Consider the following 26,359-nt stretch of genomic DNA (forward strand, 5'->3'; position numbering starts at 1 on the left):
TGTTATGGCGGCGTCCATCTTTGCTCGACTCTGGGCTCTTGCAAAGTACGTCAGAGGCTCAGCGCCCTCTGGTTGGCCGAAGCCTTTTCAGGCTCGGCAGGAATCTCGGATTCTTTTCAGAGTTGACAACCACCAGACTAAATCCGCCTCGGGGCATATATGCAATAGGGGCGGGTTTAGTGTGGCTGCGCCAGGCTAGCAGCGTTCACCTTTCTAGACTCCACTAAAGCTATGGTCTGTAAGCTCCTCTGGTTGTGGAAGCTCTGCTTCTCAAGGCTGAGTCTACATATACTGTATGTGTCAACCCATTCTGGACGGGAACCCCTTTTGGTGTTTTAAGCATTATTTAAAACTTTAGCTGTTGAAAAATAGCAGATCTACAAGCTCGTAGCGGGGCACGAGTGCCGCGCTATGAGCTTGTAGATTTGCTATTTTTGAAAAATCATGAAAATGTGGCACAAGTCTTTGAATATATACTTTCAGAGCGTTTTTTAACTCAAATCTTTGCTTCTGGGGAGGTCCCTGGAACAACATATTTTCAGATGGGGGTGTCCGCTCTGCAGCCAAATACAGATAATTCTGGGGGTCCTTGACATGAAAAAGGTTGCACCACTGACATAGAAACATAGGTTTTCAGAAAACTGTCATGATTTAGAAGAATCGATTTTGTAGAATCGACCTCAGGTCTAAATGGGTTAAGATGGCCAGGGTCCACTTACTGAAATAAATTAATACCGTATGCAATAAAGAGGTTTTCTTCTAAACCAAACCTTTTAGCCGTGTGACCCAAAAAGCAAAATATGATGTCTCCCCTCCAGGCCTGGAATTTCATCCTTTTAGGGGCAAGGCCACTTGGCCTTTAGTGTGGTCAACTTTTTGAGGGCACAAGGCCAAGTGCCAGGGCATGAAGGCCATCAATTAAAACAATGATTTTAAGTCCCCGGTCATCATTATTTTAGCTTAAAGGTTAAGGATGATTACATTTTTATTTATTTAAAGGCAAACATTGGTTCAGAACAGTGCTTCTTAAATAAATAATCACAGCTTTAAATAACAAAATATAAGTAGCTACTGTTACTGTAGTTACTGTAAATTAAAATATTGTAAACATTTTAATAGTGCAGAGAGATGAAAATCATAATGAAATGGCCTAGGACCCTGTCACCCTAGGCTAATTCATATACATTTAATTTGGGGGTCCTTGAAATTAAAATGGCTGAGGATCACTGGATTAAATTGTGAGTTAATTCACAGAAAATACAATGACAGACAGCCTACATTCATTTCTGTTCTGCCTTGTTTGTTTTTGTTCTGCTATTGTCACAACTGTGTGATATGTTCCTTGTTTTTCTTCTATTGTTTATACTGTGCAAATTGTTCAGCAACTTCTAACTTTGTTTCGAAAGGTGCTTTATAAATAACATTTACTTACTTAACTTTTGAATGAGGGCTTGGTTTAGAAAAGCCTATAGGCTATTTTGTGCTAAAGTAATATATTGAATAACATATAAATGTAGATTTTAAGGCTAGACTGGCATATGGCATTGTGGGGCTGCAGGACTGAGGACTCTGGAGATAAGTCAAGTGTAAAAAGCATTTTGTACAATTGTGTGCTTATGAACATTTACCACGTTATGTCCGCATTGATACAGAAATTAATGATTATTAAGCGAGCGACGCGTGGTGTACAGTGAGCGCGCTCTGGTGCTCTGGCTACTAGCGTTTGGCTAGCGATATTAGCCGTGGCCAGCGTTGGCTGTTTAAACAATTTACTCTGTCAACTAACGTAGCAGACGATAGCGTGGTAAATGGTGGAGGAGTCCTGCAGTCTATGCTGTTGCGTGGTGTTGTTTTGTGAGTTTATATCCATGAAGACGAGTCACGTTGGTCTTAACACACGGGCTCTGTGTGATAATAATCCTGAAGCACCGCGGTCCGCGCCAGCCGGGCCGAGTGTCAGTGAGTGAGAGGCGAGCTGTCAGTGCGTGACTGCGTGCATGGAGCGGAGGAGGAGGGAGGAGGCAAAGTAACGCAAAAGAATCAAACCACTTGGCAAATGGCAACACAACTACACGGGGAAGGTTACCGTAATGACTGGAAAATTGCGCAGAGGAAACGGTAAAATGAACTGCTGTGGGCGCCGGTCGGGGCACATGGGCACCGCGGCCACTGTGGCCGTCTGGGCATATAATTTTTCGAGGGGCACACGGCCAAAGAGAGGGGCAACGACGGCCATGGCCGCCGTGGCCGCCGTGAAATTCCTGCCCTGCTCCCCTCCCCGACACCCAAACTATAGCCTAGTTACTGTAAAATAGCCGATCTACAAGCTCACAACACGTGGCATCGCCGCGCATTGTGAGCTTGTAGATTGGCTATTTTCACTTGTTTTCTAACACTTGTTTTCTAATTTATGGAATTTCTTTGATTTTCTTTCTTTGATTTCTTCATGACATTACTTAAAAAATGTAATTTTGTTTTTAATTCATGAAACTTTTTGCTTTTTTAAATGTCCTGAAATAGTAATCAAACTATAATCAAACTATAATTAGGCAAAAGTCTGTCTGTCTGAATGAATGAGTGTCTGTGTGTCAGAAACACTCACATTGCTCAACACTGCCTGCACCAAATCACTCCCACTTTTCACACATAATTGACCATAATAATATGGAGGTCTTAACGAAGCCCTTTTTCCAATTTAATAAATTATAGATTAATAATGAATTTATTAGTGAATTAAAAATGCGCTCAGGGCGCAGTACCCCATGTGGCCACAAGGGGGGGGGCAATATCTCACAACGGGTAAGCTCCTCACTCCCACTTTTCACACAGGCAGCCACCGCTCAGACTGCCTATCTGCGCACACACACACACACACACACACACACACGCTGACGCCCCTTGCTTATCGTATGTTGCTGCATCACGCTGGACCCACTTCCGACATCAACAGCCCACGTAAACTTTCCAAACTACCTTCGCTGTGCGCGCACGCGTGTGTGTTTGTGTGTGTGTGTGTGTGTGTGCAAACTACTTTCGCTGTGCACTCGCACGCGCGTGTGTGTGTCAGCGCGTGTGTACTGTGCGTGTGTGCACACGTGGACAAGCGCACATTTTCTGTGTAGCGTGTGTGCCACGTGCGTGCGTGTGTGTACGCCTGGCCAAGTGCACATTTTGAGAGGGGATGCAACCGTCTTCAGTTCGTGCGGCTAAACACAACACAAGATACAACTGTCTTCCCTCTCCCCCCCCCCCCCCCCCAACACACACACACACACACACACACACACACTCAGCGTGAAGTGGCTACAGCGCACGCTCCGGCGAAAACGGCTAATCTACAAGCTCACAACATAACAGGTTGCAAAAGCCATGAGTTCTCTCAAGCCAAAGCTCAAAATTGACACCATTTTGGACGCAAATGCACCTGCAATTGGATCTGTGCGACTTACCAAATATATCTGGGAGTACCTGTGCGACTGTCCATACTTTCTGGGGTGCATGTCAAACTGGGGGTCCTTGATACTTTTCAAATAGGGGTCTGTGGGCTAATAAGTGTAAATGTTGCGGTCCTTTCCATGAAAACGTTTCCCTACCATGCATTTGTAAGAATACTTTCATGTTATACTGCTGTTTTTATTAATTACAAACACACACACAAATATATTATACAAGTTGAAATCTATCAGAACGGGTAAGGACTAGTAAATCATAATTAAAAACAAAATGTAGGAAATGTAGGAAACAAAAAAATAAAGGGATCCACAACAATGTGTCCATGACCCATAAATGGGTCCCGACCCGCTGTTTGGGAAACAGTGTTCTAAAGAACTAGTTCTAAATTTAAGGAAACACAGAAAACAGACAAATTAACTAATTTTCTCCAGTGCATTTGGTGCAACAGATAAACCACAACTAGATCCAAGCAGAATGTATAAGTAGAGACGATCCATGTTCTCTGTTACAGTGGAACTCATTTATTTATTCTGATATTTTTCTCCCCAGCTCTCCAGACTGAATCACACAACACAACAGGTACACAGAGAATGCATTATTGTCTCCACCAGGCCGAAGGCATGGGGAGAGAGTATGTTTTGCACTCCGTCCGTGTGTGTGTCCGTCCTTCCGTCCGTCCGTTACCAGCTAATCTCCGGCACCGTTAACCCGGTCGATGCCAAACTTTGCACACACACTCCCTGGATGCCAACGATGAACCTCTGCCCCACATTTTCCAGAACGGCCTGTTATAGCGCCACCATGAGGCAGCTTTTCACATGTTTTACCTAAAACTGCACCGATCTATTATAGCGCCACCAGGAGGCCACAACCTGACCTGCCCTGGTGGGGACCTGTCCTATTATAGCGCCACCAGGAGGCCACAACCTGACCTGCCCTGGTGGAGACCTGTCCTATTATAGCGCCACCAGGAGGCCACAACCTGACCTGCCCTGGTGGGGACCTGTCCTATTATAGCGCCACCAGGAGGCCACAACCTGACTTGCCCTGGTGGAGACCTGTCCTATTATAGCGCCACCAGGAGGCCACAACCTGACCTGCCCTGGTGGAGACCTGTGCCCCGAGGGGCACTTTATCTAGTTATTGTCGTTGTCCAATGGATCCACTGTAGTTATTATTCATTCACAATATCTTGTTAATACTTTTGCATTGGTTGGTTAGATATTCATGAAACTTTCACTTATATATGTTTATTTTTATTTATTTTGAAATAGCTATGCGATGTCCGAGACCAAAACCTACATTAAGAATGAATGACTTAAGCCCTAATTGATAGTGAAAATAGCAGATATACAAGCTCACGTTGTGGGCTTGTAGATCTGCTATTTATTGCGTTGTGTGCTTGTAGATCGGATATATATAGGAACAGGCAGGGAAAATGAAATATGGAAATAAGAGGTTAACGATATTCCATGTGTGGTATTGACAGTAATAAACACAGACATTAATAAATGAACTTCACACATGCATAACTATCGATAAGAACCGTTGCTTTTTCCTCTTATTGTGTAATAATGTTCTGACCCAACACCTACTGTACTTCCTGTGCCTCAGTGTTCAACAGCACGTGTGACAGCGAAGAGTTCCTGTGTCAAAACAAAAAATGTGTCCCCAAGAGCTTTGTTTGTGACCATGATGACGACTGTGGTGACGACTCAGATGAGTCCAAGGCGTGTGGTGAGTGGACCATTCTTTAAGGAGTGTGGTGAGTGGACCATTCTTTAAGGAGTGTGGTGAGTGGACCATTCTTTAAGGAGTGTGGTGAGTGGACCATTCTTTAAGGAGTGTGGTGAGTGGACCATTCTTTAATGAGTGTGGTGAGTGGACCATTCTTTAAGGAGTCTGGTGAGTGGACCATTTACTGACTGACGTCGAAATAAAAAACACGTTTGCTCTGAAAGAATATATATTCAAAGATTTGTGCCGCATTTTTACGATTTTTCAAAAAATAGCAGACCTACAAGCTCGTAGCGCGCCACTCGGTGCCACTCGGTGGCGCGCTATGAGCTTGTAGATCTGCTATTTTTCAATAGCTAAAGTAGAACATTGATGCTTAGTTAAAACACCAAAAGGGGTTCCCGTCCAGAATGGGTTAACCCAGTGCTTCTCATACTGAATGAATATGGATATGAATTAATTTGGTTGCGGATCCCCACAGGAAAATATGTTGTGCCTAATGCAAGATCTTGTTAAAACGTATAACATATCACAATGTCAAGCTCTCCTTCCTGTTCCAGAGTATCCAGCATGTGGCTCCAACCAGTTCCGCTGTGCCAACGGCCGCTGTCTCATCCAGAGAGCGTGGGAGTGTGACGGAGAGCTTGACTGTCACGACCACTCAGATGAAGCTCCCAAGAACACTCGCTGCCCAAGTAAGATGCACGCACGCACGCACGCACGCACGCACGCACGCACGCACACACGCACACACACACGCATGCGCGCACGTGTCACACATACACTGGGCCTCATGCACAAATAAGTTCCTAACTTTTCCTCTTACATTTCTTCCTAAGTGAATTCCTAAGAGAAGTCCAGTCAGATTCATGAAACGTTCTTAAAGGGATAGTTCAGATTTTTTGAACTTAAGTTGTATGAAATACTTGCCATTAATATAGTGGTTGCAACTGTATTAATTGATTGCCCGAGTCCTGTGGTGGGAGTTCTGCTCTGGTTTTGGTGAAATATCAAGTAGTTCCGGTCATTTTGTGGGGGGCACTGGGGGCCACGCAGTAAAAGTAAATGAATCCACAAAACTAACGTCATTTGTATTGTTGACCTATTTAAAAAATATTAGTGCAACTTCCGTTCTTTTTTTACCCCTCTATCACACAGAACTATGTTTTTTGTGTCCATATCACTACGCCCAAAAAATAGTTCCATGTGATAGAGTGGTCAGAGTTGAATGAAAGTCGCTCTAATATTTTAGAAATAGGTCAACAATACAAATTACGTTCGTTTTGTGGATTAATTTACTTTTACTGCGTGGCCCCAGTGCCCCCCACAAAATGACCGGAACTACTTAATATTGACCAAAACCAGAGCAGAACTCCCACCATGGGACTCGGGCAATCAATTAATACAGTTGCAACCACTATATTAATGACAAGTATTTCATACAACTTAAGTTAAAAAAATCTGAACTATCCCTTTAAGTAGGCAGAATTGATCGTAAGCATGTTCTTATGATCCTCGTAACTTGAAGGGGTGTGCCAGTTCATTCAAATTATCATAGGTACTCCCAATTAGCATCCTAATTACCATAGGGAACCGCTCCACCAATCCCCATATAATTGGCATTGGGAATTCACTTTCCTACCTGTGTTTTACCCAGGTGGGTGTGGTTTTGCATGACTCCATGGCCACATTCCAATACCCAAAATCTCGGCCACTCGCTCACTCACACTCGGTGGTGTTACGATGAAATTGGTGACCTGCTGAAATATGTCACAATCGTGTAGACCAGCGGTTCCCAAACCTTTTTGGCCATGCACCCCGTTACCTCCCGACCTAGCTGACGGACCCCCCCACATGGAAATATGAATTGCATAAGCTATATAGAGACATATATTTCCTATTTATCCACATATATGCACATATATAAACCTGAATATGGCATATATATGCAGCATAGGCTATATTCTGCATATACTTGCCATATATTGGCATAATATGTTAATTTAAAATAAAACCATAGCACCACCATTAGCCATTTCATGTCGCACACCCCCTACAAGGTGCTCGCGCACCACAGGGGGTGCACGCACCACAGTTTGGGAACCACTGGTGTAGACAATCACATAATGTCAGTGTCCGAACATAAATCATTGCAGTTTGTTCATTAGCAGAGTTCAACCTAACGGTATTTAGTCACCAATGTCACCATCATTTGCCATGCTGTTCACCCATAATGAACCAATATCGTCCATGTATCGTATCGTCAACCATGTATCGTGATACGTATCGTATCGCTGTTAAAATGTATTCATTACACCCCTATTATAGGAACGTATTTGCACATGAGGCCCATTGAACAGCATCTCTTTGCTGCTCAGTGTAGTGGAATAGATGGCTGACAAACTCATGTCTCTGCTATAGGCTACTGTGTGTGTGTGTGTGTGTGTGTGTGTGTATATATATATATATATATATATATATATATATACTGTACCTGTGCATGTCAGGACTCATGGTGAGGTGGAGTCATTCCCCATACATTTTATAAGTTGTGGAGAGATAGTCTCAATATTAATTGATTGATTGATTGATTGATTGATTGATTGATCGATTGATTGATTGATTGATTGATTGATCGATCAGACAATCAAACATCATCCATAGACATAACTATAGAACTGGCTTTTTGCTCTAATTCTATAATAATGTATTGACCTAAACAACTACTTCCTGTGTCTCAGCGTGTAAGAGCGACCAGTTTGTGTGTCAAAATAAACGATGCATCCCCAAGCGTTACGAGTGTGACAGAGACAATGACTGTCTCGACAACTCAGATGAGGCTCACTGTAATAACCCAGGTAAGACACACGCACGCACACACCCACGCACACACACACACACACACACACAGCTATGCGAGCACCTCTAACACCTCTAAATACTTTCCAGGAAGACTTAATTGTGTCATAAACTTTTACTTTTACACGATCAGAATCACATTCATCTATAAACCTCCTCTGCTTCCATTGCTCTTCCCTTTCTCCTCCTTCCTCTAAGTTTCCACTGCGACAAAGAACAAATGCTATGTTTGTCACAACGGGAACTGTGTCCAGGAGACATTGCTGTGTGACGGCAAGGATGACTGTGGTGACAACTCTGATGAGCTCAGCAGCTGCTCTGTTAACGAGTGTCTGAACAGCGAGCTGAGTGGCTGCTCCTCCCAGCTCAGCTGTAAAGACCTCAAGATAGGCTTCAAGGTATGGAAATTGAATCAACAGCGCCATTTGACACAGATTCCACAAAGACACTGATGAAACACCTGGTCAGCATCACGCTCTGTTCCTGTCTCCTTACAGTGCACATGTCCCAGCGGCTTCCATCTGAAGGACGATGGGAAGACGTGTGTGGACGTAGATGAGTGTAGCAGCTATCCCTGCACCCAGCACTGCAACAACACACAGGGCAGCTTCCACTGTCTCTGTGTGGAGGGTTACCAGCTCAGCCCTGAACACCCCACCATCTGCAGGTCCACATCTGGTAGGAAACAGTGGGAGCTGAAAGCACTGAAAGCACATTGGTTGTCTATTCCAAGAATAGCAGATATAACTTATACAAGCTCATAGCGTTGCACTGTGCGCTATGAGATCGTATAGCTCTGCTATGTTTGAAAAGTAAAAGTATGACAAATCTTTAAATATATATATATTTTTAAAGCGAACATTTTTAACTCAAATCGTTGCTTCTGGGGGTCCCGGGGTCCCTGTAACAAAATACTTTGGGATGGGGGCCAGATACAGATAATTTTGGGGGTCCTTAACATGAATACTTTTGAGAACCACTGATATACTGATATATAATACGTTTTTCAGACTGTTTGGGTTTAGAAGACATTTGTAGAATCGGCCTCAGGACTTCATGGGTTTAACCGCGTGTCTGTCTGTCTGTCTGTCTGTCTGTCTGTCTGTCTGTCTGTCTGTCTGTCTGTCTGTCTGTCTGTCTGTCTGTCTGTCTGTCTGTCTGTGAGTTGGTTATTTGAATTCATTCATGAATCTTTTTGTTGTGCTTTTACCAATCTCTTTGTAACTGATATTTTTGTCTCTTTTAACCCAAAGAATATATATTCAAAGATTTGTGCCACATTTTTCAAAAATAGCAGACCTACAAGCTCGTAGCGCGAGCTTGAGGACGGGAACCCCTTTTGGTGTTTTAAGCATAATTTTGAACTTCTATTGAAAATTAGCAGATGTATAAGCCCATAGCGCTGCACTGAGTGCCGCGCTACGAGCTTGTAGATCTGCTATTTTTGAAAATGTGGCGCACATCTTTGAAAATATATTATTTGAGAGCAAACATTTTGAAGTCTTTGCTTCTGGGGGGGATGATTTCTCAACTCTATGTAGTTTTATAAATTATGCTGTGTTCATGAATATGTTCTGTCTCTCCCAAACAAACAAATAAAGCATTGCATTTTTTTAAGCTAAATGTGATGTCTAATTTTCTCTAGATGTGGAGCCCTTCCTCATCTTCACCACCGACTTTAAACTGAATAAGATGAACTTGAACGGCTCCAACCACACTGTGCTCAAACAGGTGAAAACCATTGAACATACTGTAACAACACATCCTATACACGCTTACATGCACCAACAATAACACATTCAAGCCCCTAATCAACTGCATAAGATGATATTAAAACCTGGATGGATGAAAACCTCTTACATCTCAATGACAATAAAAGGGAAATCATCATCTTTGGACAACGCCCCACCCCTCCTGTCAACAACCTCGGCCCCCTCACTTCCAATATCAACACAGGCTGTTATTTTCGATAATATTTTTAAATTTGACAAGCAGATACGCTCTGTTGTCAAAACAAGCTTTTATCACCTACGCCTACTCGCCAAGGTTAAACCCTGCCTCCCCCTCAAACAATTTGAAACGGTCAATCACTCCTTCATTTCCTCAAGGCTGGACTATTGTAACGCCCTATACTATGGCATCAACCAATCCTCACTTTGAAGACTCCAATTAGTCCAAAATGCTGCTGTCCGCCTTCTCACCGGACCTAAAAAGTTTGACCACATCACACCAGTCCTGATATCACGCCATTGGCTCCCGATAAAACAAAGAATTGATTTTAAGATCCTACTTTTTTACTTTTAACCCATTCAGGACAGGAATCTCGTTTCTAAGGATTATGTTATACTTTAGCTATTGAAAAATAGCAGATCTACAAGCGCATAGCGCGGCACCGAGTGCCGCGCTACAAGCTTGTAGATCTGCTATTTTTGAAAAATCGTGAAAATGTGGCTCAAATCTTGATTTTATATTCTTTCACAGTGAACGTTTTTAACTCATACCGTTGCTTCTGGGAGGACCCTGGAACTACATAAGTAGTCTAATAAGGTGTGTGTTCATTACACCATGTGGCCACTACCACTAGGGGGGCGCCAGTGAGTCATTTATGTTAATTTATGTTAATTTATTCATACATTCCATACATTCCATACATTCCATACATTCCATACATTCCCTACATTCCATACATTCCATACATTCCATAATCATATTGTATATATCATAAAAATCATATTATATTATAATAATTATTATTATTATAATCGTTTTATTTATGTATGTGATGTATGCCATGCTTTTTGTTCTTGCTTAAGTGTTAAGCTTAAGTGTTTTACATTAAGTGCTTAAATCTCCCATCTCTCCCTTTCTCTATGTCCCATTCATGTCACAGCCTGTGACCCCCCTCATGTGGGTCTGTCCCACAGATCAGACAGACATGCCGGCTCCCAGGTGTGAATAGAACAATAGAAATTTTAGATGAACCTCTGTGTGTGGTGAGGGGTGGGGGATCCCTTATCTTTTACAACTGCCAGGTGGCAGTTGTAACCGGGGGGTGGGGGCCATTCTCTTTGAACTGACAGCTGGCAGATTGGGGGGTCCCTTATCTTTTTGAAGTGCCAGCTGGCAGTTGTAAACCCCCTCCCCCTCAAAACATTGTTTGTTGTGGTAATGTGTTAATTAGATGAAGTTAAAACCGGGGGGGTGGGGGCCATTCTCTTTGAAAGTGACAGGTGACAGGTGACAGGTGCCAGGTGACAGGTGACAGATGACAGGTGACAGCTGACCGATGACAGCAGCTGACAGCTGACAGGAAAACACACAGCTTGTGTGTTGGTTTAGCCCTAACATTGCAATTTCCAGGTGCATATATACGTTGGAGTATTGGGTGTACAGTAGGTGTACACTATTGAGTATAGATATGGAAAAATAAAAGTATGAATAAATTATGCAAATTTAAAAAAGAAAATGTATTTAAGCAAAACTTATAATGAAAAAATAAAAAATAAAAATAGAAAATAAAAAACTTTAAAAAAAACTTTGAAAAAAAGAAAAAAAGAAAAACACTTACAAAACATAAAACAAGAAAAAAAGTTTAAAAAAAAAAGAAAAGCTTAGTTAAAAAGTTACAAAACAAGTTAAAAGTTAAAAACTTAAACAAATAAAGAAAAGGAGAAAAATGAAAAAATCAAGAACTTTTAGTGTAAATGTGGTTTCTCAATTGTACTGCCTATGTACGTGTGACCTCGTAGTGAAGAAAGCTTGAACTAGCTTGGGTGTTGTAGACGCCGCAAATATGTTCGAAAAGGTTTGCACAATGGTTAGTTAGAGGGGGGTGGTCTACTGTGGGGTGGGGTGTGTATGGGGGTTGGTCTACTATGTGTAGGTGTAGTCTAGTGTAAATGTGGCGTATAGCGGGTACTGCAGGTTTAAACATCAGGTTGGTCTGCTGTCTAGCTTTTCTTTTTTGTCTAATAGATTTGTCCATTTTATGGTGTAATTCCATTTTTGACCATAGACTATGGATCTAATAATATAGGTGTAATTCCTCATACAGCCACTACAGACCTGTAGGGGGTTTCAGCCTCCTAGTGCAATTCATCTATTTATTTTTCGTCCCAGTGGTTCAGAGGACACCCCATCCAGGGGCCCTACAAGGGGGTGTAATACCAGTTTTGGCCCATAGACTATGGATTTGAGCATCTCATCGGTGTAATACCGGTTAACACCACTACACCCCAATGCATTGGGGTTTCACATGAAGGGGTTATACTTAGCTTGAATATTGACCGGTGTAAATCTAGCCTGTGTAGCCTATCTGTGAACAATTACACAACATACAGAATAGTATGAGAGCCATAGGTGTTTACGATTATTTATACGCAGTAACTGGCAGTTTTTACAGTATTACATGGATCCAATATTCTCTGCTATTATTTGGTATCCTTCAGACATGATGAGGCTCTTACATGTAACATATCTGTCCTCTCTAATTATATTACAATATGGTTATGTTATGCTCATAGGGAACAGTGGTTCGAGCAGTAATTATTGTCTTCAGACATTGTATGATCAGGTTATTAACCAAACATTACAGGTAGTACATCATAATCCCATATGGTCTAGTGGTTTAGGATGCTTGGAGTCTAGTCATGAGACCAAAGTTCGACTCTTGGTGTGGGAAATATAAGTATATGTTTTCAATTATAGTGAAAGTTAATGATATCCACCTAGTGGGGAATTTCTATAGATGTTGATCAACCAGTCATGCAAACGATTTCAGCACCATAGATAGCATTATGCCCCTATTGTTAGGACTGTTAGTACACCTTATGTAGACACAACTCTATAGTGCATACGTATTGGTTCATCATATAGATATTCCACTGATGGATTGATGATAGGTTACTAGTTAGCGTATGATTCATGTTGATAATCTTTTGAAAAATGTGATTTTACGGGGATTCATATGGTAAAATGCCTAAATTGTAAACTATATAACAATACTATTTACAGCATCACATACACAAAAATGATACAAAAAAAACCAACAATCATACAGCAGAAAAACAAGACAATACGTGACACAACAAACAAAAAATACTAAAACAAAATAAATAAACTATACAGCAGACAAAACAAAAACTTGACAAAGCACAACACCACAAAAACCGGACAAAACACAACAAAACAAAACACCCATTAAACAAATATCATGACACAAATGCAAACAAAATAAATAAACTACACAGCAGACAAAACCAAAACTTGACAAAGCACAACACCACAAAAACCTTGTCAAAACAAAAACACAAAAGACAAAACACAACGAAACAAATATCATGACACAAAAGCAAAAATACTAAAACAAAAATCAAAAAGCTACACATCAGACAGAACAAAAACTTGATAAAACAAAAACCATGTCAAAACATAAACACAAAACATACATTAAACAAATATCATGACACAAATGCAAACAAAATAAATAAACTACACAGCAGACAAAACCAAAACTTGACACAACACAAACAAAAAAAAATACTAAAACAAAATAAATAAACTATACAGCAGACAAAACAAAAACTTGACAAAACACAACACCACAAAAACCTTGTCAAAACAAAAACACAAAAGACAAAACACAACGAAACAAATATCATGACACAAAAGCAAAAATACTAAAACAAAAATCAAAAAGCTACACATCAGACACAACAAAAACTTGATAAAACAAAAACCATGTCAAAACAAAAACACAAAACATACATTAAACAAATATCATGACACAAATGCAAACAAAATAAATAAACTACACAGCAGACAAAACCAAAACTTGACACAACACAAACAAAAAATAAATACTAAAACACCACAAAAACCTTGTCAAAACAAAAACACAAAAGACAAAACACAACGAAACAAATATCATGACACAAAAGCAAAAATACTAAAACAAAAATCAAAAAGCTACACATCAGACACAACAAAAACTTGATGAAAAACCTTGTCAAAACAAAAACACAAAACAAAAACTTGACAAAACACAACACAAACAAAAAATACTAAAACAAAAATAAATAAACTACACAGCAGACAAAACAAACTTGACAAAACAAACTTGACAAAACAAACTTTTTCAAAACAAAAACACAAAACTCACATTACACAAACATCATGACACAAAAAACAAAACAAAAATGACACAAAGCAAACAGTAAAAACATAACACAGCAACAATACGAAACAAAATCAAAAGGCTACACACCAGACAAGACAATATGTAACAAACATATGTGATAAAAACACGAAACAAAATCAAAAACTGGACAAAACACAACAAAACAAAAACTTGACAAAACACAACACAAAAAAAAAAAATACTAAACAAAATAAATAAACTACACAGCAGACAAAACAAAAACTTGACAAAGCACGACACAACAAAAACTGGACAACAAATATCATGACACAAAAGCAAAAATACTAAAACAAAAATCAAAAACTTGACAAAACAAAAAAAAAAACCTTGACAAAACACAACACAAACAAAAATACTACAACAAAAATAAATAAATAAACTACACAGCAGACAACACAACAAAAAGAAAGTGCTATCATGAGGCCCTCAACCTGACAGGGGCCGGTTTTTATCTAGTATCTAGTCTAGGTACATCTATATAGTTGTATCTAGTATACAAGCTTTTGCTCAATATTACAAATTATTTACAGTTTTTATTTTATTTGTAATGATAAGATGTTTTGTGGGAGAAAACGTATAATTCCTACATAGGCAGGGGTTATCGATGTATACAAAAACATCTACTCGGATCAATTATCCTAGAATTATTTTTACTTCTAAGATTATATTCTTGAAAAAGTTGCTAAACTCTGTTGTTAAATGCTAAATGCCTATTGTTTTCTAGATCTACAGTGATCTGTATAGATAGTTTCGTCAGTGATAGATAGTAAATCCTTTACCATCAATCAACAGGCACCTTTGACTCATTCACTCAGTTGTTCTCTCACATTATATTATGACTAGTACATTATTCAACCAATACCAATAACTATTAACTAATAACTATTTTGCCAACTAAATTTGGGAATAATTGTTAATTTCAGCTATTTTATCATTTTTCAGACATGTTCTCTATCCATTTTGTAACTGGCAAACCTCTGTAGTGGTAAAAGACCCCCCATACTTCACCATTCCCCATGGCGGGTAGATAATGACATAGCCAACAGCGCCCTAACAGCATCCTAACAGCATCCTCCATCTGATTTCACCAGCCCAATGGTCTATATGGTCTATCAGAGATACAGGACAGCAACATTTTTGAGTATTGGGTATTCTGAGTACATACACAAATTAACCTCAGTGACATATCCAACACTCATTTACCATTACATTCTGGTTAAAACATGGTTTTCCCCCCTATTATCTCACTAAATTGATCCCTAGGGGGTATTGTACGGAAAAAAGCACACACCTAGGGCATGAAATCTGATGTGGAACACCGTATCTTAACATCTTAGTCAAAATAATAGGCTAAATCATCATAATAGTTCTCAATCCTGGCTGAGGATAGTAGGTAAATTAGGTCACTAGATCATTTGATCACCCAAAGTTGCTGTGAAACTTCACAATATACAATAAATATATATATATTTATGTCAGGGGCTAGTAAAATATAGTGTAAGGGGATGCATTGGGGTAAATAAATAGGCATTTTCGGTTTATAAAGACCTAAAGAGCCCTGAAGATACTGTATTAATTGTTAAAGCTCGGCATAATATAGATCCAGCTACCACTTATTGTACACTAAGGGTTGTTTTAATGATAGACACAATATTTCTGACTTGACACCTTGATATATGACTTGGGTACTCTCTGTCACAACGGGGTCAATACAAAATATACCAATTATGTACAGATTTTGGTGTCTCTGCATCTTTACACAAAACTTTTTAGCGTTAGGGGTGATGAAGACGATCATTTGTATGAATTCTATCAGGGTTTTCTGGGGAAGTTTTGAAAAGAGTCAGCAAGTTGGCACATTAAACTTGAAAATACTACATTCAAGTTGTGTATGTTTGGGACAAGGGTCACAATTTCAGACAAAATTACTCCCCCATCACTGGGACACAGTCACTGTACGTTTTACAGACATAAACTATGTTGTTCATGGTGTAAATCAAAATATTATACATTGAATCACTAATATGACTTAATATAATACCCCTTTTGACTAGACCCAATCACTCTTTGTATCACCAAATTATTCTATTGTTGTCTATTCTACACACAAAGTATGAAGTGAAATGCTAAACCCCTCAAAAGAGACTGCCCCTAAACCAAACCAAGCTACCAAAGCTAATTAATAAAACAGATACTGATGTTAAACTACATGTTTGTGCAATTCATTTCTATAACATTGTATGTGTTTAACATCAGTATCTGTTTTATTAATTAGCTTTGGTAGCTTGGTTTGGTTTAGGGGCAGTCTCTTTTGAGGGGTTTAGCATTTCACTTCATACTTTGTGTGTAGAATAGACAACAATAGAATAATTTGGTGATACAAAGAGTGATTGGGTCTAGTCAAAAGGGGTATTATATTAAGTCATATTAGTGATTCAATGTATAATATTTTGATTTACACCATGAACAACATAGTTTATGTCTGTAAAACGTACAGTGACTGTGTCCCAGTGATGGGGGAGTAATTTTGTCTGAAATTGTGACCCTTGTCCCAAACATACACAACTTGAATGTAGTATTTTCAAGTTTAATGTGCCAACTTGCTGACTCTTTTCAAAACTTCCCCAGAAAACCCTGATAGAATTCATACAAATGATCGTCTTCATCACCCCTAACGCTAAAAAGTTTTGTGTAAAGATGCAGAGACACCAAAATCTGTACATAATTGGTATATTTTGTATTGACCCCGTTGTGACAGAGAGTACCCAAGTCATATATCAAGGTGTCAAGTCAGAAATATTGTGTCTATCATTAAAACAACCCTTAGTGTACAATAAGTGGTAGCTGGATCTATATTATGCCGAGCTTTAACAATTAATACAGTATCTTCAGGGCTCTTTAGGTCTTTATAAACCGAAAATGCCTATTTATTTACCCCAATGCATCCCCTTACACTATATTTTACTAGCCCCTGACATAAATATATATATATTTATTGTATATTGTGAAGTTTCACAGCAACTTTGGGTGATCAAATGATCTAGTGACCTAATTTACCTACTATCCTCAGCCAGGATTGAGAACTATTATGATGATTTAGCCTATTATTTTGACTAAGATGTTAAGATACGGTGTTCCACATCAGATTTCATGCCCTAGGTGTGTGCTTTTTTCCGTACAATACCCCCTAGGGATCAATTTAGTGAGATAATAGGGGGGAAAACCATGTTTTAACCAGAATGTAATGGTAAATGAGTGTTGGATATGTCACTGAGGTTAATTTGTGTATGTACTCAGAATACCCAATACTCAAAAATGTTGCTGTCCTGTATCTCTGATAGACCATATAGACCATTGGGCTGGTGAAATCAGATGGAGGATGCTGTTAGGATGCTGTTAGGGCGCTGTTGGCTATGTCATTATCTACCCGCCATGGGGAATGGTGAAGTATGGGGGGTCTTTTACCACTACAGAGGTTTGCCAGTTACAAAATGGATAGAGAACATGTCTGAAAAATGATAAAATAGCTGAAATTAACAATTATTCCCAAATTTAGTTGGCAAAATAGTTATTAGTTAATAGTTATTGGTATTGGTTGAATAATGTACTAGTCATAATATAATGTGAGAGAACAACTGAGTGAATGAGTCAAAGGTGCCTGTTGATTGATGGTAAAGGATTTACTATCTATCACTGACGAAACTATCTATACAGATCACTGTAGATCTAGAAAACAATAGGCATTTAGCATTTAACAACAGAGTTTAGCAACTTTTTCAAGAATATAATCTTAGAAGTAAAAATAATTCTAGGATAATTGATCCGAGTAGATGTTTTTGTATACATCGATAACCCCTGCCTATGTAGGAATTATACGTTTTCTCCCACAAAACATCTTATCATTACAAATAAAATAAAAACTGTAAATAATTTGTAATATTGAGCAAAAGCTTGTATACTAGATACAACTATATAGATGTACCTAGACTAGATACTAGATAAAAACCGGCCCCTGTCAGGTTGAGGGCCTCATGATAGCACTTTCTTTTTGTTGTGTTGTCTGCTGTGTAGTTTATTTATTTATTTTTGTTGTAGTATTTTTGTTTGTGTTGTGTTTTGTCAAGGTTTTTTTTTTTGTTTTGTCAAGTTTTTGATTTTTGTTTTAGTATTTTTGCTTTTGTGTCATGATATTTGTTGTCCAGTTTTTGTTGTGTCGTGCTTTGTCAAGTTTTTGTTTTGTCTGCTGTGTAGTTTATTTATTTTGTTTAGTATTTTTTTTTTTTGTGTTGTGTTTTGTCAAGTTTTTGTTTTGTTGTGTTTTGTCCAGTTTTTGATTTTGTTTCGTGTTTTTATCACATATGTTTGTTACATATTGTCTTGTCTGGTGTGTAGCCTTTTGATTTTGTTTCGTATTGTTGCTGTGTTATGTTTTTACTGTTTGCTTTGTGTCATTTTTGTTTTGTTTTTTGTGTCATGATGTTTGTGTAATGTGAGTTTTGTGTTTTTGTTTTGAAAAAGTTTGTTTTGTCAAGTTTGTTTTGTCAAGTTTGTTTTGTCTGCTGTGTAGTTTATTTATTTTTGTTTTAGTATTTTTTGTTTGTGTTGTGTTTTGTCAAGTTTTTGTTTTGTGTTTTTGTTTTGACAAGGTTTTTCATCAAGTTTTTGTTGTGTCTGATGTGTAGCTTTTTGATTTTTGTTTTAGTATTTTTGCTTTTGTGTCATGATATTTGTTTCGTTGTGTTTTGTCTTTTGTGTTTTTGTTTTGACAAGGTTTTTGTGGTGTTTTAGTATTTATTTTTTGTTTGTGTTGTGTCAAGTTTTGGTTTTGTCTGCTGTGTAGTTTATTTATTTTGTTTGCATTTGTGTCATGATATTTGTTTAATGTATGTTTTGTGTTTTTGTTTTGACATGGTTTTTGTTTTATCAAGTTTTTGTTGTGTCTGATGTGTAGCTTTTTGATTTTTGTTTTAGTATTTTTGCTTTTGTGTCATGATATTTGTTTCGTTGTGTTTTGTCTTTTGTGTTTTTGTTTTGACAAGGTTTTTGTGGTGTTGTGTTTTGTCAAGTTTTTGTTTTGTCTGCTGTATAGTTTATTTATTTTGTTTTAGTATTTTTTTTTGTTTGTGTTGTGTCAAGTTTTGGTTTTGTCTGCTGTGTAGTTTATTTATTTTGTTTGCATTTGTGTCATGATATTTGTTTAATGTATGTTTTGTGTTTATGTTTTGACATGGTTTTTGTTTTATCAAGTTTTTGTTCTGTCTGATGTGTAGCTTTTTGATTTTTGTTTTAGTATTTTTGCTTTTGTGTCATGATATTTGTTTCGTTGTGTTTTGTCTTTTGTGTTTTTGTTTTGACAAGGTTTTTGTGGTGTTGTGCTTTGTCAAGTTTTGGTTTTGTCTGCTGTGTAGTTTATTTATTTTGTTTGCATTTGTGTCATGATATTTGTTTAATGGGTGTTTTGTTTTGTTGTGTTTTGTCCGGTTTTTGTGGTGTTGTGCTTTGTCAAGTTTTTGTTTTGTCTGCTGTATAGTTTATTTATTTTGTTTTAGTATTTTTTGTTTGTTGTGTCACGTATTGTCTTGTTTTTCTGCTGTATGATTGTTGGTTTTTTTTGTATCATTTTTGTGTATGTGATGCTGTAAATAGTATTGTTATATAGTTTACAATTTAGGCATTTTACCATATGAATCCCCGTAAAATCACATTTTTCAAAAGATTATCAACATGAATCATACGCTAACTAGTAACCTATCATCAATCCATCAGTGGAATATCTATATGATGAACCAATACGTATGCACTATAGAGTTGTGTCTACATAAGGTGTACTAACAGTCCTAACAATAGGGGCATAATGCTATCTATGGTGCTGAAATCGTTTGCATGACTGGTTGATCAACATCTATAGAAATTCCCCACTAGGTGGATATCATTAACTTTCACTATAATTGAAAACATATACTTATATTTCCCACACCAAGAGTCGAACTTTGGTCTCATGACTAGACTCCAAGCATCCTAAACCACTAGACCATATGGGATTATGATGTACTACCTGTAATGTTTGGTTAATAACCTGATCATACAATGTCTGAAGACAATAATTACTGCTCGAACCACTGTTCCCTATGAGCATAACATAACCATATTGTAATATAATTAGAGAGGACAGATATGTTACATGTAAGAGCCTCATCATGTCTGAAGGATACCAAATAATAGCAGAGAATATTGGATCCATGTAATACTGTAAAAACTGCCAGTTACTGCGTATAAATAATCGTAAACACCTATGGCTCTCATACTATTCTGTATGTTGTGTAATTGTTCACAGATAGGCTACACAGGCTAGATTTACACCGGTCAATATTCAAGCTAAGTATAACCCCTTCATGTGAAACCCCAATGCATTGGGGTGTAGTGGTGTTAACCGGTATTACACCGATGAGATGCTCAAATCCATAGTCTATGGGCCAAAACTGGTATTACACCCCCTTGTAGGGCCCCTGGATGGGGTGTCCTCTGAACCACTGGGACGAAAAATAAATAGATGAATTGCACTAGGAGGCTGAAACCCCCTACAGGTCTGTAGTGGCTGTATGAGGAATTACACCTATATTATTAGATCCATAGTCTATGGTCAAAAATGGAATTACACCATAAAATGGACAAATCTATTAGACAAAAAAGAAAAGCTAGACAGCAGACCAACCTGATGTTTAAACCTGCAGTACCCGCTATACGCCACATTTACACTAGACTACACCTACACATAGTAGACCAACCCCCATACACACCCCACCCCACAGTAGACCACCCCCCTCTAACTAACCATTGTGCAAACCTTTTCGAACATATTTGCGGCGTCTACAACACCCAAGCTAGTTCAAGCTTTCTTCACTACGAGGTCACACGTACATAGGCAGTACAATTGAGAAACCACATTTACACTAAAAGTTCTTGATTTTTTCATTTTTCTCCTTTTCTTTATTTGTTTAAGTTTTTAACTTTTAACTTGTTTTGTAACTTTTTAACTAAGCTTTTCTTTTTTTTTTAAACTTTTTTTCTTGTTTTATGTTTTGTAAGTGTTTTTCTTTTTTTCTTTTTTTCAAAGTTTTTTTTAAAGTTTTTTATTTTCTATTTTTATTTTTTATTTTTTCATTATAAGTTTTGCTTAAATACATTTTCTTTTTTAAATTTGCATAATTTATTCATACTTTTATTTTTCCATATCTATACTCAATAGTGTACACCTACTGTACACCCAATACTCCAACGTATATATGCACCTGGAAATTGCAATGTTAGGGCTAAACCAACACACAAGCTGTGTGTTTTCCTGTCAGCTGTCAGCTGCTGTCATCGGTCAGCTGTCACCTGTCATCTGTCACCTGTCACCTGGCACCTGTCACCTGTCACCTGTCACTTTCAAAGAGAATGGCCCCCACCCCCCCGGTTTTAACTTCATCTAATTAACACATTACCACAACAAACAATGTTTTGAGGGGGAGGGGGTTTACAACTGCCAGCTGGCACTTCAAAAAGATAAGGGACCCCCCAATCTGCCAGCTGTCAGTTCAAAGAGAATGGCCCCCACCCCCCGGTTACAACTGCCACCTGGCAGTTGTAAAAGATAAGGGATCCCCCACCCCTCACCACACACAGAGGTTCATCTAAAATTTCTATTGTTCTATTCACACCTGGGAGCCGGCATGTCTGTCTGATCTGTGGGACAGACCCACATGAGGGGGGTCACAGGCTGTGACATGAATGGGACATAGAGAAAGGGAGAGATGGGAGATTTAAGCACTTAATGTAAAACACTTAAGCTTAACACTTAAGCAAGAACAAAAAGCATGGCATACATCACATACATAAATAAAACGATTATAATAATAATAATTATTATAATATAATATGATTTTTATGATATATACAATATGATTATGGAATGTATGGAATGTATGGAATGTAGGGAATGTATGGAATGTATGGAATGTATGGAATGTATGGAATGTATGAATAAATTAACATAAATTAACATAAATGACTCACTGGCGCCCCCCTAGTGGTAGTGGCCACATGGTGTAATGAACACACACCTTATTAGACTACTTACATATTTTCAGATGGAGGTCCTTTCCATGAAAAAGGTTGAGCACCACTGACAGGTTTTTCAGAAAACTGTCATGATTTAGAAGACATTTGTATAATATGGTCTATAAGGTCTAAATGGGTTAAATCTCTTGGCCTATATGGCTGAACGTATACAGCGCTACAACCCTCCCAGAGCTCTGAGGTCTGCTGACCAATCACTGCTGACCGTGCCAACAACCTGAACCCTCAGAACAAGAGGTGCTTTAGCGGTGGCGGCCCCAGAGCTGTGGAACAACCTCCCCCCTTTATTAGAGCTGCCCAATCCATCGAGATTATTAAATCCTTACTTAAAACGCACCTTTTCTCCCTGGATGTTAATGTAATCTGATTTTAATGTGCTTATATATTCCTATATTGTCCATGTATCATGTTTGCCTCATTTGCTATGCATCTGGTTCTACTTGATGTAAATTGCTTTAAATGATATTTGCTCTAAATGTTTTTCTTTCCTGTGAAGCACTTTGCTATAATTAAAGGATGATTTGATTTGATACAATACACACACTGCTTTTGACATGTTGGAATGTATTCGACCTGTCGGAGTCAGAGACTAACTGCTAACTAAGTAACTGCTGTGCTGTGACAGGACTTGAATGGACTCTGGGCTCTGGACTTTGACTACCAGCAGCAGATGGTCTATTGGCCAGGACAAGGGGGGTTATACAACAGGACGATCAGTCGTATGCACATCAATGGCAGTGACGTCCAGGTCAGTGTGACCATAGATATATATAAACACTAGATGGCTCAAGGCGGAGTTTCTGACGTCGTTCACCCGGCAGCCATCTTACTTCGGGGCTACAGTACAGTATGTTCAATGGCAGCTCAAACAGAAACAGTCATAACTCGCTCAAATCTTGACGGATTTACAAACGGGTTGGTTTATTACAAACGTTGTCAACGTGGCTATGATTCAGGACACTTATCTGCTTAATTAATTTTTTTATATGAACGTCGTATAAAAGCATACGTCTCTGACGTTTATAACAAACCAAACCGTTTGAAAATCGGTTGAAAATTGAGCAAGTTATGGTCATTTAAGAGTACATGCCCCATAGACACAATGTTATGTGTCCCGAGGTAAGATGGCCGCCACGTAACGACGTCACTCTCCATTGGCCAACAGCGCGGGTGAGCTATCTAGAGTTTATATATATCTATGAGTGTGACAAATACACAGATGGGAAGTGAAGCAATGTCAGAAAATGGTTATACTTGCATTCAAAATGCTTTGTAATATCACTGTTAGACAGTGTGGTGGTAACTAAGTATTTTTACTCTCAAGTACTGTACTTATTAAACACTGTAAGGTGCTTGTAATTTCCCAAGTATTTATATGTCCTAATACATACAACTCCACTACATCTCAGAGGCATCTTTGTACGTTTTACTTATTTGACAGCTTTAGTTACTTGCAGTGGTGGACAGTAATGAATGAGGTACTTTTTAAATATGAATACAGTACTCAAGTACAAATTTGACAGAGCAATTTATACTTGTAGTTGAGTAATATTTGACCAGGAGTATCTATACTTTGATTCAAGTACTGGGTTTGAGTACTTTGTCCACCACTGGTTACTAGTTACTTTGTAGATTTTGATTGTTATGATGTTATAAATAATAACATTATTTATTGAAAATATTCAACATAGTTAGAAAATAGCAGATCTACAAGCTCACAACGCATCACGTCACAATGCATTGTGAGCTTTATAGCATGTATAGACCTGCTATTTTCAAAAAGCCAAATTATGAAATAAGGCTTAAGTGCTGAGAGTTGTGCAAACAAGCAGACTGGTTGAGTAGTGGCAGTTAATTAGTGCACACACTGCACAGACAATATGCTCTTTTTACAATATCCTGTGATATTAATATGTTGAACAAATGACTTACAAATAGAACAATAAAACGTGGTGAGTATATCCAGAGTTAATGTATGTCTCATTGACAGGTCCTCCACGCATCACTCAGCTCACCACAAGGTCTGGCTGTTGATTGGGTGGGAGGAAACCTCTACTGGAGTGACGATAAGCAGCACACCATAGAGGTGTCCAAACTAAACGGGGCGTACCGAACAGTCCTGGTCAACAACGGCCTGGTGTGGCCACGCTCCATGGCTGTGGATGTACGCTACGGGTAAGTGTACTGTGGTGTGGTGATCATGAACCTTACACTGACTTTATCAACCGTCCTGTGAAACCCCACAGATACAAGAAGACTGAATTACATCTAAAAGCTAAACGGATGACATTGCATCATATTTATTTGTTGTACCTCTTGCAGCACTGTTCATTTTGACAGCAAAATTCTGATTTAGTCTTAGTCTTTTGAATAACACCATTTAGTTTTAGTCCTATTTTAGTCTTCTGAAATTGTTTAGTCTTAGTCTTAGTCGACTAAATATCAACATCTTGTGGTCTTTTATTATTTTAGTCTTTTAATCTTAGTCTTAATGAAGTGTACATTTTTAAAGATTTAGTCTTAGTCTTTTGAACAACACAGCATTTTGTTTTAGTCCTATTTTAGTCATCTGAGTCCTATTTTAGTTTACTACACAACATAATTAACAGTCTTGCAGATCTAGTTAAATAAAAGTCACATTAGTTCTTTTTTTGTATAAGACTAGGATGTATCACATGAGTATGAGTGTAGGCCTATATTTATCCGATCTACAAGCTCACACAACACGTCTCAGTTATTTTCATGGAAATTACTAGTTTACGTACCGTAAAATGACATAACGGTTCTATAAAGTAACAATGCAATTCAGGGGTGCGGTTGACGAAAACGTTATTTTGCCGATCGAGGTGCACTGAGACAAAAATGTTTGAGAACCACTGCTGTATACATACAGTACTGTATGTGTGATTTGTTGTGAACAGTGACCTGACACAGTGTCTCCTCTGACAGCTACTTGTACTGGACAGACTGGGGCAGCAACCCCCACATAGGGAGGATAGGCATGGACGGCACCAACAGGAGCATCATAGTGGAGGATAAGATCACCAAGCCCTGGGGCCTGACGTTAGACTACATCAATGATCACATCTATTGGAGCGACTACAAGGAGAACATAATTGAGTTTGCCAACCTGGATGGAACCAACAGACACACAGGTAACACACGCACACACACACACACACACACACACACACACACACACACACACACACACACACACACACACACACACACACACACACACACACACACACACACACACACACACACACACACACACACACACACACACACAGATTTTAGTATGGGGATTCATGGATGCCATTTTTACAAATGTTTTGGTCAACACAAATCATAGAGAGCCAAATATAGCTGATCTACAGGCTCACAATGCGACACGTTGTGAGCTTGTAGATCTGCTATTCTTGGTGAGTGACACCGTTGTGCAGTTAAATAAGTAAGGCATAATTCACACGCGCACACACACGCACACACATGCACAGTTGCACACACATGCACACACACGCAGCCACACACTCACGCACGCACGCATGCAATCAGCCACGCAAGCACGCACGCAGCCACGCATGCAAGCACGCATGCAAGCACGCACATACGCACACATGTACGCGCACATACACGGCGCGCACACACCCACACACACACACACACACACACACACACACACACACACACACACACACACACACACTGTGACGGCCCGAAATGATCCCCGAGCCGTCTGTTCATGACACCTGTCACTCACCCCTGGGAACCGCCTATTGTGAAAAGCCCCGTTGTTTGCGCCGGTGCGAGTGTGGAGGCAGACAGACAGACAGAGAGTGAGAGAGAAGCGTCAGCGTTGGACCTGTCACTAGTGAACGAGCAAGTTAGCCCCTCATTCTCCGTGTCGTTTTGGTCCGTAATGTGGCGTAGCCTCGGGCGTTGTTCAAACCTGCAGAGCTACAAACAAGCATTCAAACGGACGACAAT

General features: G+C 38.9%; 1 protein-coding gene across 1 annotated transcript in view; it reads left to right on the forward strand.

Annotated features, from left to right (window-relative positions):
- Positions 1–26,359, forward strand: part of LOC306916290 (uncharacterized protein) — a gene marked incomplete at its 3' end in the record, with an annotated part of 194,478 nt that overhangs the window by 76,461 nt on the left and 91,658 nt on the right. The gene's annotated exons all lie outside the window — the stretch shown is intronic.

Source organism: Electrona antarctica (assembly GCF_951216825.1).
Source record: "Electrona antarctica genome assembly, chromosome: 23".
NCBI lineage: Eukaryota > Metazoa > Chordata > Actinopteri > Myctophiformes > Myctophidae > Electrona > Electrona antarctica.